Source organism: Vicugna pacos, chromosome 12 (genome assembly GCF_048564905.1).
Source record: "Vicugna pacos chromosome 12, VicPac4, whole genome shotgun sequence".
Lineage (NCBI taxonomy): Eukaryota > Metazoa > Chordata > Mammalia > Artiodactyla > Camelidae > Vicugna > Vicugna pacos.
In genome coordinates, this window is record NC_132998.1 from 63486095 (window position 1) to 63497851 (window position 11757).

At 55.7% G+C, this 11757-nt stretch overlaps 1 long non-coding RNA gene across 1 annotated transcript; it reads left to right on the forward strand.

Moving 5' to 3' along the window:
- The first annotated feature begins 8819 nt into the window (after positions 1 to 8819).
- Positions 8820 to 11406, forward strand: LOC140700526 (uncharacterized). The gene is made up of 2 exons (XR_012078937.1): positions 8820 to 8963; positions 10716 to 11406. It is a non-coding gene; the product is annotated as an uncharacterized lncRNA (long non-coding RNA).
- The last annotated feature ends 351 nt before the right edge of the window (positions 11407 to 11757 follow it).

Consider the following 11757-nt stretch of genomic DNA (forward strand, 5'->3'; position numbering starts at 1 on the left):
CAGGTTGCTAGACCTCTCTGAGCAAAAGCCCTCAGTGACCAGTACAGGACTTCGGGGTGGGGGTGGGGGTGCTGCCCCTGGCTGAGAGCTGACATGTGGTGGGAACTTGGACAGTGCAGAGCCTGGGCCTGGAAGTTAAAAGCCAGAGAGGATGGTGATGGCTCTGGGGACCCCACATGTGGGCTTGGGCCCTGGCTCCCCTTCCCCTAGGGCCTGAGGGCCCCAGGACCGTGGCCCTGCCCCATTCCTACCCCTACACCCAGCACCTTGGGAGGGCGTCCCAGACACACACCTTCCTGTTCCCTTCCTCGCCCCACCTGGGTGGCCACCCCACCCCCACAGAAGAGTGAGGCCCCGTCTCCCTATCCCCTCCTCCCACAGTCTCAAGCGCCGGGTGGCTGCCACCTTTCCACTCGAGGTACCTGATGGCAAGCACACCAGCCACCTGACGAATCATCTCTCTGCAGGGTCTGCCCATCTGGCCCACTGACCCCCTGAACCTCAGAGTCCCCCTCTGTAAAGGGGCAATCATAGTAATACCCTGTGGATGGGAGGGCCTGCAGATTCAATGAAATAAGGCAAGTGGAGCTCTTGGCCAGAGCGCCTAGTGAGGGCACCTCTGGCCTTTGGGCGCCCCAGCCTGAGGGTTCCTGTATTTGTGGGTCCTTGGGTATGGGGGTGTCTGGCCCTGTGGTGCCAGGGGTTTGTGCACTGGGTCGCCATGTGTCACCTCAGCCACCAGGGGGCAGCATAGGGGAGCAATTCCACTCCAGGAGCTGGAGTCGCGCCCTCCCGGAGCCTGTGCTTTGTGCAGGGAAAGCAGGAGGGAGGGAGGCGAGGCGGCCCACAGGGTCACTCGGGGCCAGCAGAACAGCCCGGGCTCGGATCCTGGCCCTGCCGCTAACTCCCACATGACCTGGGCCTGCTCGGCCTTCCTCTGTGCAGGGGGCGCTGCACTGCAGCCCCTGGGTCTCTTCCCACGCGGAAACGAGAGGCGAGGTGCAGAGAGGCATCCCCCACACAGCTGCGGTCCTGGGCTGGGGCCGTCAGGCCCGGGGGCTGGGGGCCCGGCGTCCTGCTGAGGCCCCTGCCCCGGTGCTTCCGGTCTGCAGTGAGGCCACCGAGGCCCAGCCAGGAGCAGAGGCTTGGATGACGTCACACAACGAGTCTGCGGCACAGACAGCTCCGCCGGGCCTGCCCTGCTCTTTCTGCACACCACCCGCACCCCAGATGCCACCAAGAGCGGGAGTCATGTGGGCCTCCTGCTGGGCCCACCTTCAGGGAGGTTGACCGCCCTCTGTCTCCCAGGCCCGGGGTAGGGGGCACCCGATGAGGCCTCTGTGGGTCCTGTTCTGCTGACAATTTCAAGTCTGTGTCCCTTCCTCCACTGGGGAGGTCCGGGGGCTGCTGGGTGACGCTGGCTCCTGTGGCCTCAGCCACCCAGTGCAGGGCCGTGGGGGAGAGAGGTGAGTCACCCCTGGGGACACCGCCCTGCTCAATCCCACCTCTCTCAGCTGCCCCGGGGCAGGTCCCACCTGCAGAGGAGCCCGGCCAGGGGCCTGGGAAGAGGGGTTTGGCTTCGCACGGGGCCAGGAGAGGCCCCCGCCGCCCTTCGCACCCGCCAGCTTCCTCCTGGCCGCAGCACAGGAAGGCGGGCAGCCTCGAGCTCTCTGCTCTGTGGCCGGAAAAGCCTCGTGTTCCAGGAATATGCAGCTCAGCAGGTCGGAGGGAGTGTGTAGTGTGGTTCCCAGAGGCCACTGTGCTGGGGGCCTCCCTTGCAGCCCAGGGTGCGTCCACTCCCCAGCTGCAGTTCCCCGCAGTGGTCACAGGCCGAGCTCCGGGGCTGCACCATCAAGGACAGGAGACTAGTGAGCGTCAGGGGTCCCCCAGCTGCCCCAGAGCGAGGCTGCCAAGCACCCCGGCCTGCATCCTCTGCCCGCTCGGCCCCGTGGCCCCCATCTGGCAGCATCAGGCCTGCAGGCCTGGGAGGCCGCGGGCAGCCATCTTCCAGGCAAACTGGGGCCCAGCCAGCAGCGTTTCCCCACGTCCTCCTCCCTCGCTCCGAGCGGCATTACCTCATCGGGAAGCCATTCCGGAAAGGAGCTGCAGAGCCCCTGGGAGTGGGAGTGGAGAGGCTCTTTCCAAGGGCCCTCCTGGCAGCCTCCAGTGCCAGGCCAGGGCAGGCGTCACGCCTCCGGGCGTCTGCCTGCCGAGCCGCCGCTGGGAGGGCAGCTGGCTTTCGTCAGCTTCTCGGGGCGACCAGGCCAGGCTGGAGCAGCCCGGCAGGGGGCACTGGCCCTGGCCGGCTGGCTACCCGGCGGGCCGAGGGTTGCTTTCAGGAACCGCAACCGAATGGCTGGACAGGAGGCGAAGCTGGACCCAGGCTAATAGCAGAGGCCAAACCCTCCCCTTTTCTGAGCCTCGGTTTCCCTTCCACCCAGCACCCCTCCCCCGCGTCCTTGCCCTCCCCCTGTGGCCACGAGGGGCCCTGGACACAAGTGAGCACGTGACTGCTCCCGGCTGCCCGCTGATCTAAACCAGAGGCCCTGGCTGCCTACAGCTGGCCCCAAGTGGGCCTCCCTGGGCCATGTGGTCAAGACTGAGAGAGGTGGGAGCTGCGGGGGCAGCTGGGGTGCTGGGGAGATAGGAGGAGCTTCCTGCCCTGCCTGGGGTGGGTCCAGAAGGATGAGGGTTCAGGGCAGCCGAGAGGACCTCCCAACCCGGGTCCCAGCCCTCCCACCCAACTCGGATTCCAGAGAAACCTCTCAGAGCTTCAGTTTTCTCATCTGTAAAAGGGGGCTAACCATGCCCACCCACCCACCCACCCCAGAGAATGCTTGGAAAGACTCTTGAAACCATGTAGAAGAGAGAACAGGAGACACAGGCAGACAGGCTTTTATGGGGGGGGGGCCTGTGGGCAGGCACCAACACCAGCTCCTGCTGGGCCAGCTTCCAGTCTTCACACTGTTGGGGCCAGAAGTGTCCTCCTAAGACACAGCTCTGTTTGGTGCACGACTGTACTAAAAGCTCCTTGCCCCAGGGTAAGTGAAACGCTGTCCTCCAGCCACACCTGAATGTGCAGGTGCCCACGCCTACCGTTCCTTCTTTCAAATTCTGTCTAGAGAACTCCTACTCACCCTGCAAAACTCCAGGTGAGATGCCCTTCCTCAGAAACGTCTCACAGGATTGCTCTGAGAACCAAAAAAGAATGTCTGTGTATGAACACACGGATGAGGTAAGGGAGGCTCATACTCATGGCTGTCCTCATTACTAAGTAGAAAGAGGTCACAACCAAGGGCACATGTGTGATCAGGAAGGCTACTAGGGGTAGGAGTTAGCAGGAAGTTTTCTCTGGCTTGGGATTCAAGCCCAGCCTTGACAGATGGTAGAGTTTTCAGAGAAGAGGAAGAAATTGGCAGCTAGGAATAGGCAGTTGTGGAGCAGTTTTAAATATGGCTACAAATTCTTTGGTTCTCCTCCTTTGAGAGGTGGGGCCTGTGTCCTTTCCTTTTGACTCTGGGCAGGCTTGTGACTCCTTCAGTCAGCAGAGGGTAGGGTACCCAGCAGGGCTGCTGGGTAAGTTCTGAGGCTGGATCATAAAAGGCTACACAGCTTCTGCCCTGGGCCCCGAGTTACCACGTAAGAAGAGAGTTCAACTCCCCGGAGACCCCGGCTGCGAGAGAGCCCAAGCCACAGCCAGGTGTGTTGGCTGACAGTTCCAGCCTTCGACTTGTCCCAGTGCAGGCACCAGACGTGTGAGTGAAGAAGTCAATTCAAAAGCATCTCCCCCAGCCTCCAGTCTTCCAGCCCCAGCCATTTGGCCCTAGGCCGGCACCAGACATCACAGAGCAGAGCAGAGTTGTCCCCACTGGGCCCTTTCAGAATACCTGACTCACAGAATTCGTGAGCACAATAAAATGGCTGGAGTTTTTTGTTGCTGTTTAGGGGTGGTTTGTTACACAGCACTAGCTGACTTAGAACCCAGTGAGATGCTCAGAACGTTTTGACCCTTAAAGCCAGCCACATGACCCCAGGAAGCAAGATTGTGCTAAATTGGAATTCAGTTCCAGGAACAGATTCTCTCCAAACGTCCCAAATGCCCTTGGTGCTCCTCAACCCAGCCTGATTGGTAGCCAGTGCCTGGGGAAGTCTCATTGAACAAATGTTCAGGCTCACTGCAGCCTCTCTAAATCTGGACAGGGAGCTTCTCTCCTCAGAACTCCCGAGGGCCTTAGCAGCTTAGATAACTCTGGGGAGTTATCCAGGTTCTGTGTGGCATGTTTGTCCTCCTGTGCCTCAGTTTCCCCACCCCAGAATAGGGCACTGAACTCACAAGCTCTGTGGTCCCGCTGAGCTCCCAGGTCTGCCCGACATGAGGCACAACATGTTTGTCTCCCCACAAGTCCCTTACCCACCTGACTCTGCCTCCCATGAAGGCAGGGATCATGACTGTAACCTCACCATTACGAGCTCAGCACCATTACGTCACGAAGCCCAAATGTGGGTACCACCAGTGTTTACTGCATGAATGAATAAATCATTGAATTAATGAACAAAAGAATCCTTCCTGTGCTCATTCATTCCATCAATCGATTTCCCACACTCACAACCAGGATTCCCTCATAGCAGCTCTACAAGTCTATTCTTGCAAGCCTCGCGTGATGGGGAACTCACCACCTTTCGAGATAGCCTGTTTCATGTTGAGGCAGCTCTGATCAGAGAGCATTTCCCTGAGCCGGTCTCCCTCCTGGGCCTCAGGGGAGAGTGGCTGGAGGAGGGGGGAGAGGGGCACGTGGCAGAGAAAGGAGCCCTCGGGACCCACGGTCCTTGGAACTCCCATCTGATGAGTGCTGGGAGCAGGTGAGGGGAACCCAGAGCTCCAGAACCCCCTTAGTTGTCTCTGCACCAGCCCAGCTGAGGTCCCAGGGTGGGCGGGGCCAGGGCGGTGAGTGCCCAGATCCCAGCTGGGGCAGGGCCAGCACACCAGGAGGTCTGCCGAGACTAAGAAAGCAACTGGGCAGAGAGAAGAGCTGGGGCGGGACAGGTGGTCTGTGTTGTCTCCGTGGCTTCAGTGCCTCCGCCTGCCCGGCCTGGCCTGGGAAAACAAGCTGGGCACTGAGCGTGCGGCACTTTGACCACGGGGACAAAGGCTGGCTGTTAGGAGCCCACGGCAGCCAACCGGGCCTGGCTGGCGGAACATCGGTTTAGACCAGGCCAGTCAGGCTGAGCTGCCAGCCCCACGGCCTGCCCCTCGGGCCCCTGGGGAGAGAGCTGGGGCTGGGGGCCAGGGTGGGGGTGGTGAGGAGGGCCCCGGGCAGGCACCCCTCCCCCAACCCTGCACGCCGGGTGCACAGCTCCCTGGCCCAGCCTCTCAGGAGACTGAGATCTGCAGAAGCTCCTTGGGTAAAGGAATAGGACTTCCCCCTCCATCTCTGTCTGGGTGAGGAGCCAAGTGACCAGTGCATCAGCGGCAGCATACTGGTGGGCTTCCCGCCCCAGTGAGGGGCACCCCCACACAGTACATCTTTGCTCTCTGTGGACAGACGCTATCTCTGGCCCCAAGCTGGACAAACCTGAAGTACCAGGGTGCCCAGAAGCAGCCCCTCCTCAAGGATGGGTGGAGCAGGCGAGCAACTGCCCCTCGATCAAGGCCACCTGGAGCTGCGCAGACTCCCAGTACTCCCGGGGGCAGAGGGCTGAGCCCTGGCGGCCTCGGAGGTGACTTGCTTGATGACACACACTATATTGGCTGTGTCCCCTCCCTGCCACACTTCATACCCTCCTCATGTCTCCTGGGGCCCCCTCCCAAGTAAGCCAGGCTCACAAGGACGGATGCTTCAGGCTCCGCTTCTGGGAACATGCAGAGGGAACCAGGCACCACAGAGGGTCTCTGCCAGTGTTTCAGTCACAGGAGCTTCCCCGTCCTGGAGCTCAGAGAACCAGTAGGTGGGTGCTATGTCATCTCAATAACTATGGCCCTCAGGGGAGCAGGAAGCCTCCCTGAGGAGGGACACCAAGGCCAGAATGACCCGGAAGGCATGAACCGAGCCATGCAGGGCTGCACCCTGAGGGAAAAGGCCTTTGGGTTTGAGGGGATGGGGGATGGGCCCTGACGAGGGGTCTGCCCAAAGAGCAGCTCTCAGGCCTGCAGAAGCCCCTGACTGACGCCTCATCTGCACTTCCACTGGGGGTGATGGGGTTCCCTGCACCCCTAGCCTGCCCTTTCCCCACTGAGGGCTGTGCCACCTGCCTGTCCGGCTCTTACTCTCACAGCTGTGTGGCAGTGGGGGCTCCCAGGAAGCCACGTGGGGCAGGTTTCAGGGAGCAGGATGTCAGTTACAGATGGCCCGGGTTCACCACTGTGTCCAGGAGGGGAAGGATGCGTTTTGGATAGAGGCCTGACCCTGCGGAAGCTCTGGAACTAGAAAGGACCCCCGAGCTGGCCTGAGTTGGGAGGAATCAACCAGGCCCTATCCTCTCGCCTGCGTCCATCATTGGAGGCCATGACCTTGGGCCAGGCAGGTCTTCACGTGGTGAGGCCAATCCTGAAGAGGCTGGGACCAAAGGCTGTGTGCAGGGGATGGGGAGACCTTTGGGACTGGGGGGAGGGGAGGCTCAGAGCACCCACAGGCAGGTGCTGCCTTGGCGCCTCTGTCCTGTTCAGCTGCCCCTGGCTGTCCCACTGGCCCCTCATCCTCAGCCTCCCCCAGCTAAGCTCCTCCTGCCTCCTGCTGTGGGTCTGGGAGAAGCCACACTTCCACGGTGCCAGCCTGGCCCTCACCACCCCTTCCCACCTCTCCACCCACCTCCTTACCTGGGGCCTGACCTCATAGGCCCCAGGCTCCACACCCCAGATCTTTCCAGGCGCAGTCCCCTGCCCTGCGTTCCCCCCACGCGCACCCTCACTTCAGCCGCCCACAGGGCCTGGAGAGCTTGAGCGTGCCCTCCACTCACCTGCACCTTTGCCACCTGAAACCCTTCCCTGCCCTCCGCCTGAGTCACCTGTTTGCCCTCTGCTGAGGTCTTAGGGCCCCCCGGCCCCCGGCCCCACCTCAGGATTCTCGGCCTCTTTCCGGCTTTGTGGCTGCGCAGGCGTGCCCCCGTGGCCCCGGGGCCAGGCGCCGTGTCTGCCTCCTTCGAGCAGCCAGCAGCGTCCTGGGGCCCAGCATGGGGCCTGGGGCCCCGCAGGCCCTCAGTGGACATGTGAAAAGTAAAAAGGGACCAACGAATGAAGGCGTGAGTGAGTGAGTGACATCCGGGTGACCGTGAACAAGCTCTACCACCTCGAGGATGGTGAAGGATGAGGGGCCAGCCCTGAGCGCAGAGGCCGTGGGACCAGCTCTGAACTCTGGGAGGAGGAGAGAAGCCACCCTTCACTCGGGACCAAGAAACACTCTGGAACATTCCCCAGAAAGGACACTCGGGGCAGGCAGATCCCACGAGACCCCTGTCATCACCCCAGTGGCAGCCCTGCTGAGTCAGGGCCTGAGTCAGCCTCCACCCCCGACAGGCTCCCTCGGGGACCTGCCGGGATCTGCGTTTGTTCCCAGCATCCAGCGCTGGCCGAGACCTGCAGCCCCGGACGCCCGGAGCCCGCGCCGCGGCTCCGCGGAGCTCTGTGTTGGAACTTGCAGGTTTCCGAACTCAGACCTCCTTCCAGCTGCCTTCCCACGGAGCTGCCGCAGCCCATCAGGTTGCCCCAGGGATAAGTCAGCGTCCCAGGTGCTGGGGCGGGTTGGCCGGGTGGTAAAAAGCAGTCCCCTGACCTGGGGCAAGCCGCTGCCTCACCCACCTGCGTCTCGGTGGCATTCCCCGGCCGTCCTGCCATCAACCCGCTATGTATGAGTCCACACTCTTCCCTCCACGTCCCCACCTGTTCATCCAGGCCCTGGCCCGTTCCCTCTGCCCCCTTGGCAATGGCCTTCTATCTCTGCTGCACCTTCCACTGCTCCCTTCCCTCCAGCATGCGACACATGCAGGTCTCTCCTTCTTCAGGTTAAAAGCACCCTTGACGCCACACCCACCTCCCTGCCACCACCACCCCAACACATCGCCCAACGCTCCTCAGCCCCATCGGCGGGTGCTATCGCCACCCTCCACTGAAAAGGCTCCTAGAGGGTCAGCGAGGAGTTCCATCTTGCCAAAGCCAAGGTCCCCTCAAGTCCATCTCGCGGCGGGTGATGCAACCAACCCACCTCCCTCTGGAAGCTCTTGTCCTCAGGCCTGCTGGCTCCCTGACCTCCCTGGGTGCTCCTTCTCTGCGCTGTGGCCGATCGGTCTTCTGGTCAACCTTAACCACTCCCAGACTTCAATGACCAAAACACACTGAGGCTTCCCAAGTCCACATCTCCAGGCCTGCCCCAGCCCCCAGTCTCCTCCGATGTTTCTGCAGTGCCAGCTGAGGGCTGATGGAGGAGAGGGCTGAGTGAGTGCCAGTGAGGCCTGGCCCACAAGGTCTCCAACACCAGGAGATACCGACGTGCACACAGGCGACCCTGTCTGACACCTGTCCACGCGTGAGCACGCCTTCCCACCTCCGGCCTCCTGTGGTTCCACACTCACCCCCACGGCAGGAGAAACTGGTTGCCCTCCTGGGATCTCCATGGCCTCCCTGGATGTCCTGTCCTGCCCTATCAGGGCTTCCTGGAGCTGGCCCGGGCACCAGCCGTTCCTGGACCGGGAGCCACCCCCGTGACTTCTGACCTCTGAGTCACTCTGTGGCATGAGGAATCTGAACTTCCTCAGGCTCCAGGGCTGAGACAAGACGCCAGCCCCAGGGGTGTCACTCTCAGACCTCAGGCAGATGCTCCAAGTCACATGGACTTCCCAGTGTATCATCTCTGCTACCACCTAGATCTGAGCCACTGTCACCCCTCACCTGGGCTACTGCCAGTGTCCTCTCCAGCGCATCCTCCCCATCCCCAGCTGCAAGAGAATCCTTCTAAGATATTCAGACCTCACAGGTAAGTCTGCCCCCGGCCAGCCTCTCCCACTCCCAGACCCCTCTCCCCAGCAATGACCAGCCTTTCAGGCCAGTGGAAATCTGCTGTGAGTGAAAAATGATGAATTGCTGTCATAAGTTTACTTTCTCTGATTACTCTGACGTTACTTCTCTGTTTAACAACTTTGCTCATTTTTAATTGGATTTATGTCTTTCTTTTTTTTACGCAGAGGAGCCTTTTTCTACTTAAATGTCACATAATATGAATTCAGATTCTTGCAGACAAAAGATAATTTTTAAAGAGGTTAAAGCATGATTCTCATAAGAACAGAAAAATGAACACATCTAAGATTTTACTTAACTCACTAATTAATAAGGGAACCAGTAAGATGTGAAAAACAGTTGAAAGGAGAATTTGAAGGACAGACATATGTGTAGGCAATCAGAAATGCTGAAATGAATTTGCTAATAGGTGCAAAACTGGTTAATATCCTATAGGGCAACAAAGTGTACTGTTTGGATTTTTCTTTATTATGAAATAGAATTCACTTATATCTCTACTGGAAAAATTCATTTGCATTGTTACGGATAAGAATCATATGCCTTATAATCAATTTTCTACAGCTTGACTTCTACTCTGACAGAGTTGGTACTTGTCAAACTTTCCAAGTCCTTTTTGTAATATAGACTACTTTTGTAATCTTTGTATAATTATGTAAAAACTAGTAGTATAGTGATTTCTAATTTTTTATAATTTTAGAATTTTTCGCTCTCCTGGATGTCCTGAAATTCCATCGTGATGTATCTTGGTGTGGAATGTTGAGACTTTTCTTTTTGTTCATTTATTTATCTCACTTGGTGTTCACTGAGCATTTCTAATCTGATCACTCACACCTCCCTCAGTTCTAGGGAATTCCTGTTTAGTAAATGACTAAATATTAATTATCTTCCTTTCTCACTAATACCTACTCTTGGGACTCTTGATAGATAAGTGAGGCATCCTCTGGATTTGTCCTCCTTGTTTCTTGATGAGAAGCCAGATATTAATTATATCATAGCTCCCCTTCATGGAACAAGTTGGGTTTTTTTCTCCAAACCTTTCAAGATTTTCCCTTTTCCTCTGGCTTTCAGGAGTTTGACTATGATTTACCCAGAAGTGTTTTTACTTTTGTTTACCCTGCTTGGGATTTGTTGAGCTTCTTGGATCTGTAAATTAATGTTTTCCATTAATATTGAGACATTTTCCATCATTGTTTCTTTCTTTCTTTCTTTCTTTTTTTTTTTTTTTTTTTTTTTTGCCTTATAGCTTTCTGCTCTCCTTCTGGGACCCCAATTACATGCATTTGGACAACTCAGTATTGTTTCTCAGGTTTCTGAAGTTCTATTCTTTTTCTCCAATCTCATTTCTTTCCTTTCTTTGAGCTGAATACTTTCTGCTGATTTATCTTTAAGTTTACTGATCCTTTCTTCTGCTGTCTCCAGAATTAGAGCCCATGTAATGAATTTTTTAAATTTTGGTCATTGTCCTTTTTAGTTCTAGAATTTCCATTAAGTTTTCATTTGTCTGTGGAGATTCCCTATCTGTTCACTCATTGATACCATATTTTCATTTAATTCCTTGAGCATATTGTCTTCTAAACATGTTTTTCTTTTATTCTTTAAACACATTTAGAGTAACTGCTTTGAAGTATGTGGCTGCCAAACTTAAAATCTGGGCCACTCAGAGTTCATATCTCTTGACTTCCTTTGTGAGACACTCTTTCCTCTTTCTTAGATGGTCTAACAATTGGGGGTTGAAAACCGGCTATTGAAGATAACACATTGTAACAGCTCAGGAATCAGGAGTTGATTCGAGAAAAGTCAGCAGGGGCCAGAGCATGCAAGGAATCGCAGATGTGGGAGGGCCAAGGTCAGTCCCAATCAGAACTTTCACATTGTCATTTCCTCTGCCCAGAACAGTTTTCCTCTTTGTTCTCCTCACTAAATCCTTCTTGTGCTAGACTTGGCTTCTCTTGGATACAGAATCACCCCCTTAGGGAAGTCTCCCCAAGCAGCCTGACCAGGTTAAGACCCCTTGTTAAACACATTTATAAGTACGTTCTACAACTGCAGTAATTATGAACTTGTTTGTGTTCTCTCTTCTTTCATGTCTATCTCCCCAACTACACTGGAAGGGAGATGAGAGCAAGGCTGTGCAGTATGCTGTTCCCACGTGCCTGGCACACAGAGAAGCTCCAAAAATATTTGTTTAATAGAGGAACGTTGCCCACTTTGCCTCCAGGACGTTTTCCCAATTTGCTGTCTCACCAGCCATACATAAGACTGTTCGTTCCCTGAACTCTCACTGGTACTCGCAATTTTTTCTAAGTACTTCCTTTAATCTTGCATAAGCTTTTCCTATCTAATAGTTGAAATGTTTATCTTAGGTTAATTACATCTTTTGAAATTAAACCACTGAAAATATACACTTTCTTTTCTGTAAGTTTTCTTCCCATATCCATTGCAGATATTTCGTCTTGTTGATTTGCAAGGGGACTTTTTATGTTGAGTTAGAATGATTTTGTCTGGTACATATTTTTCCCAGTTAGTTGTCTGCCTTTCGACTCTGCTTATACTGTTTTTTTCCCCACGTGAAAATTTTTATTTTTATATAGAAAAAATCTTCATTACTTCCTTTATAACTCCTGATGTGGGTGTCATTGCTTAGGAAGGTTTTTATCCACCTCAAAATTATACAAATAAATATATTTCCTCCCAGTGTATTTGTGGTTTCACTGTTTTAGCTTACGATTCTTAATCCATCTCAAGTTTATTTT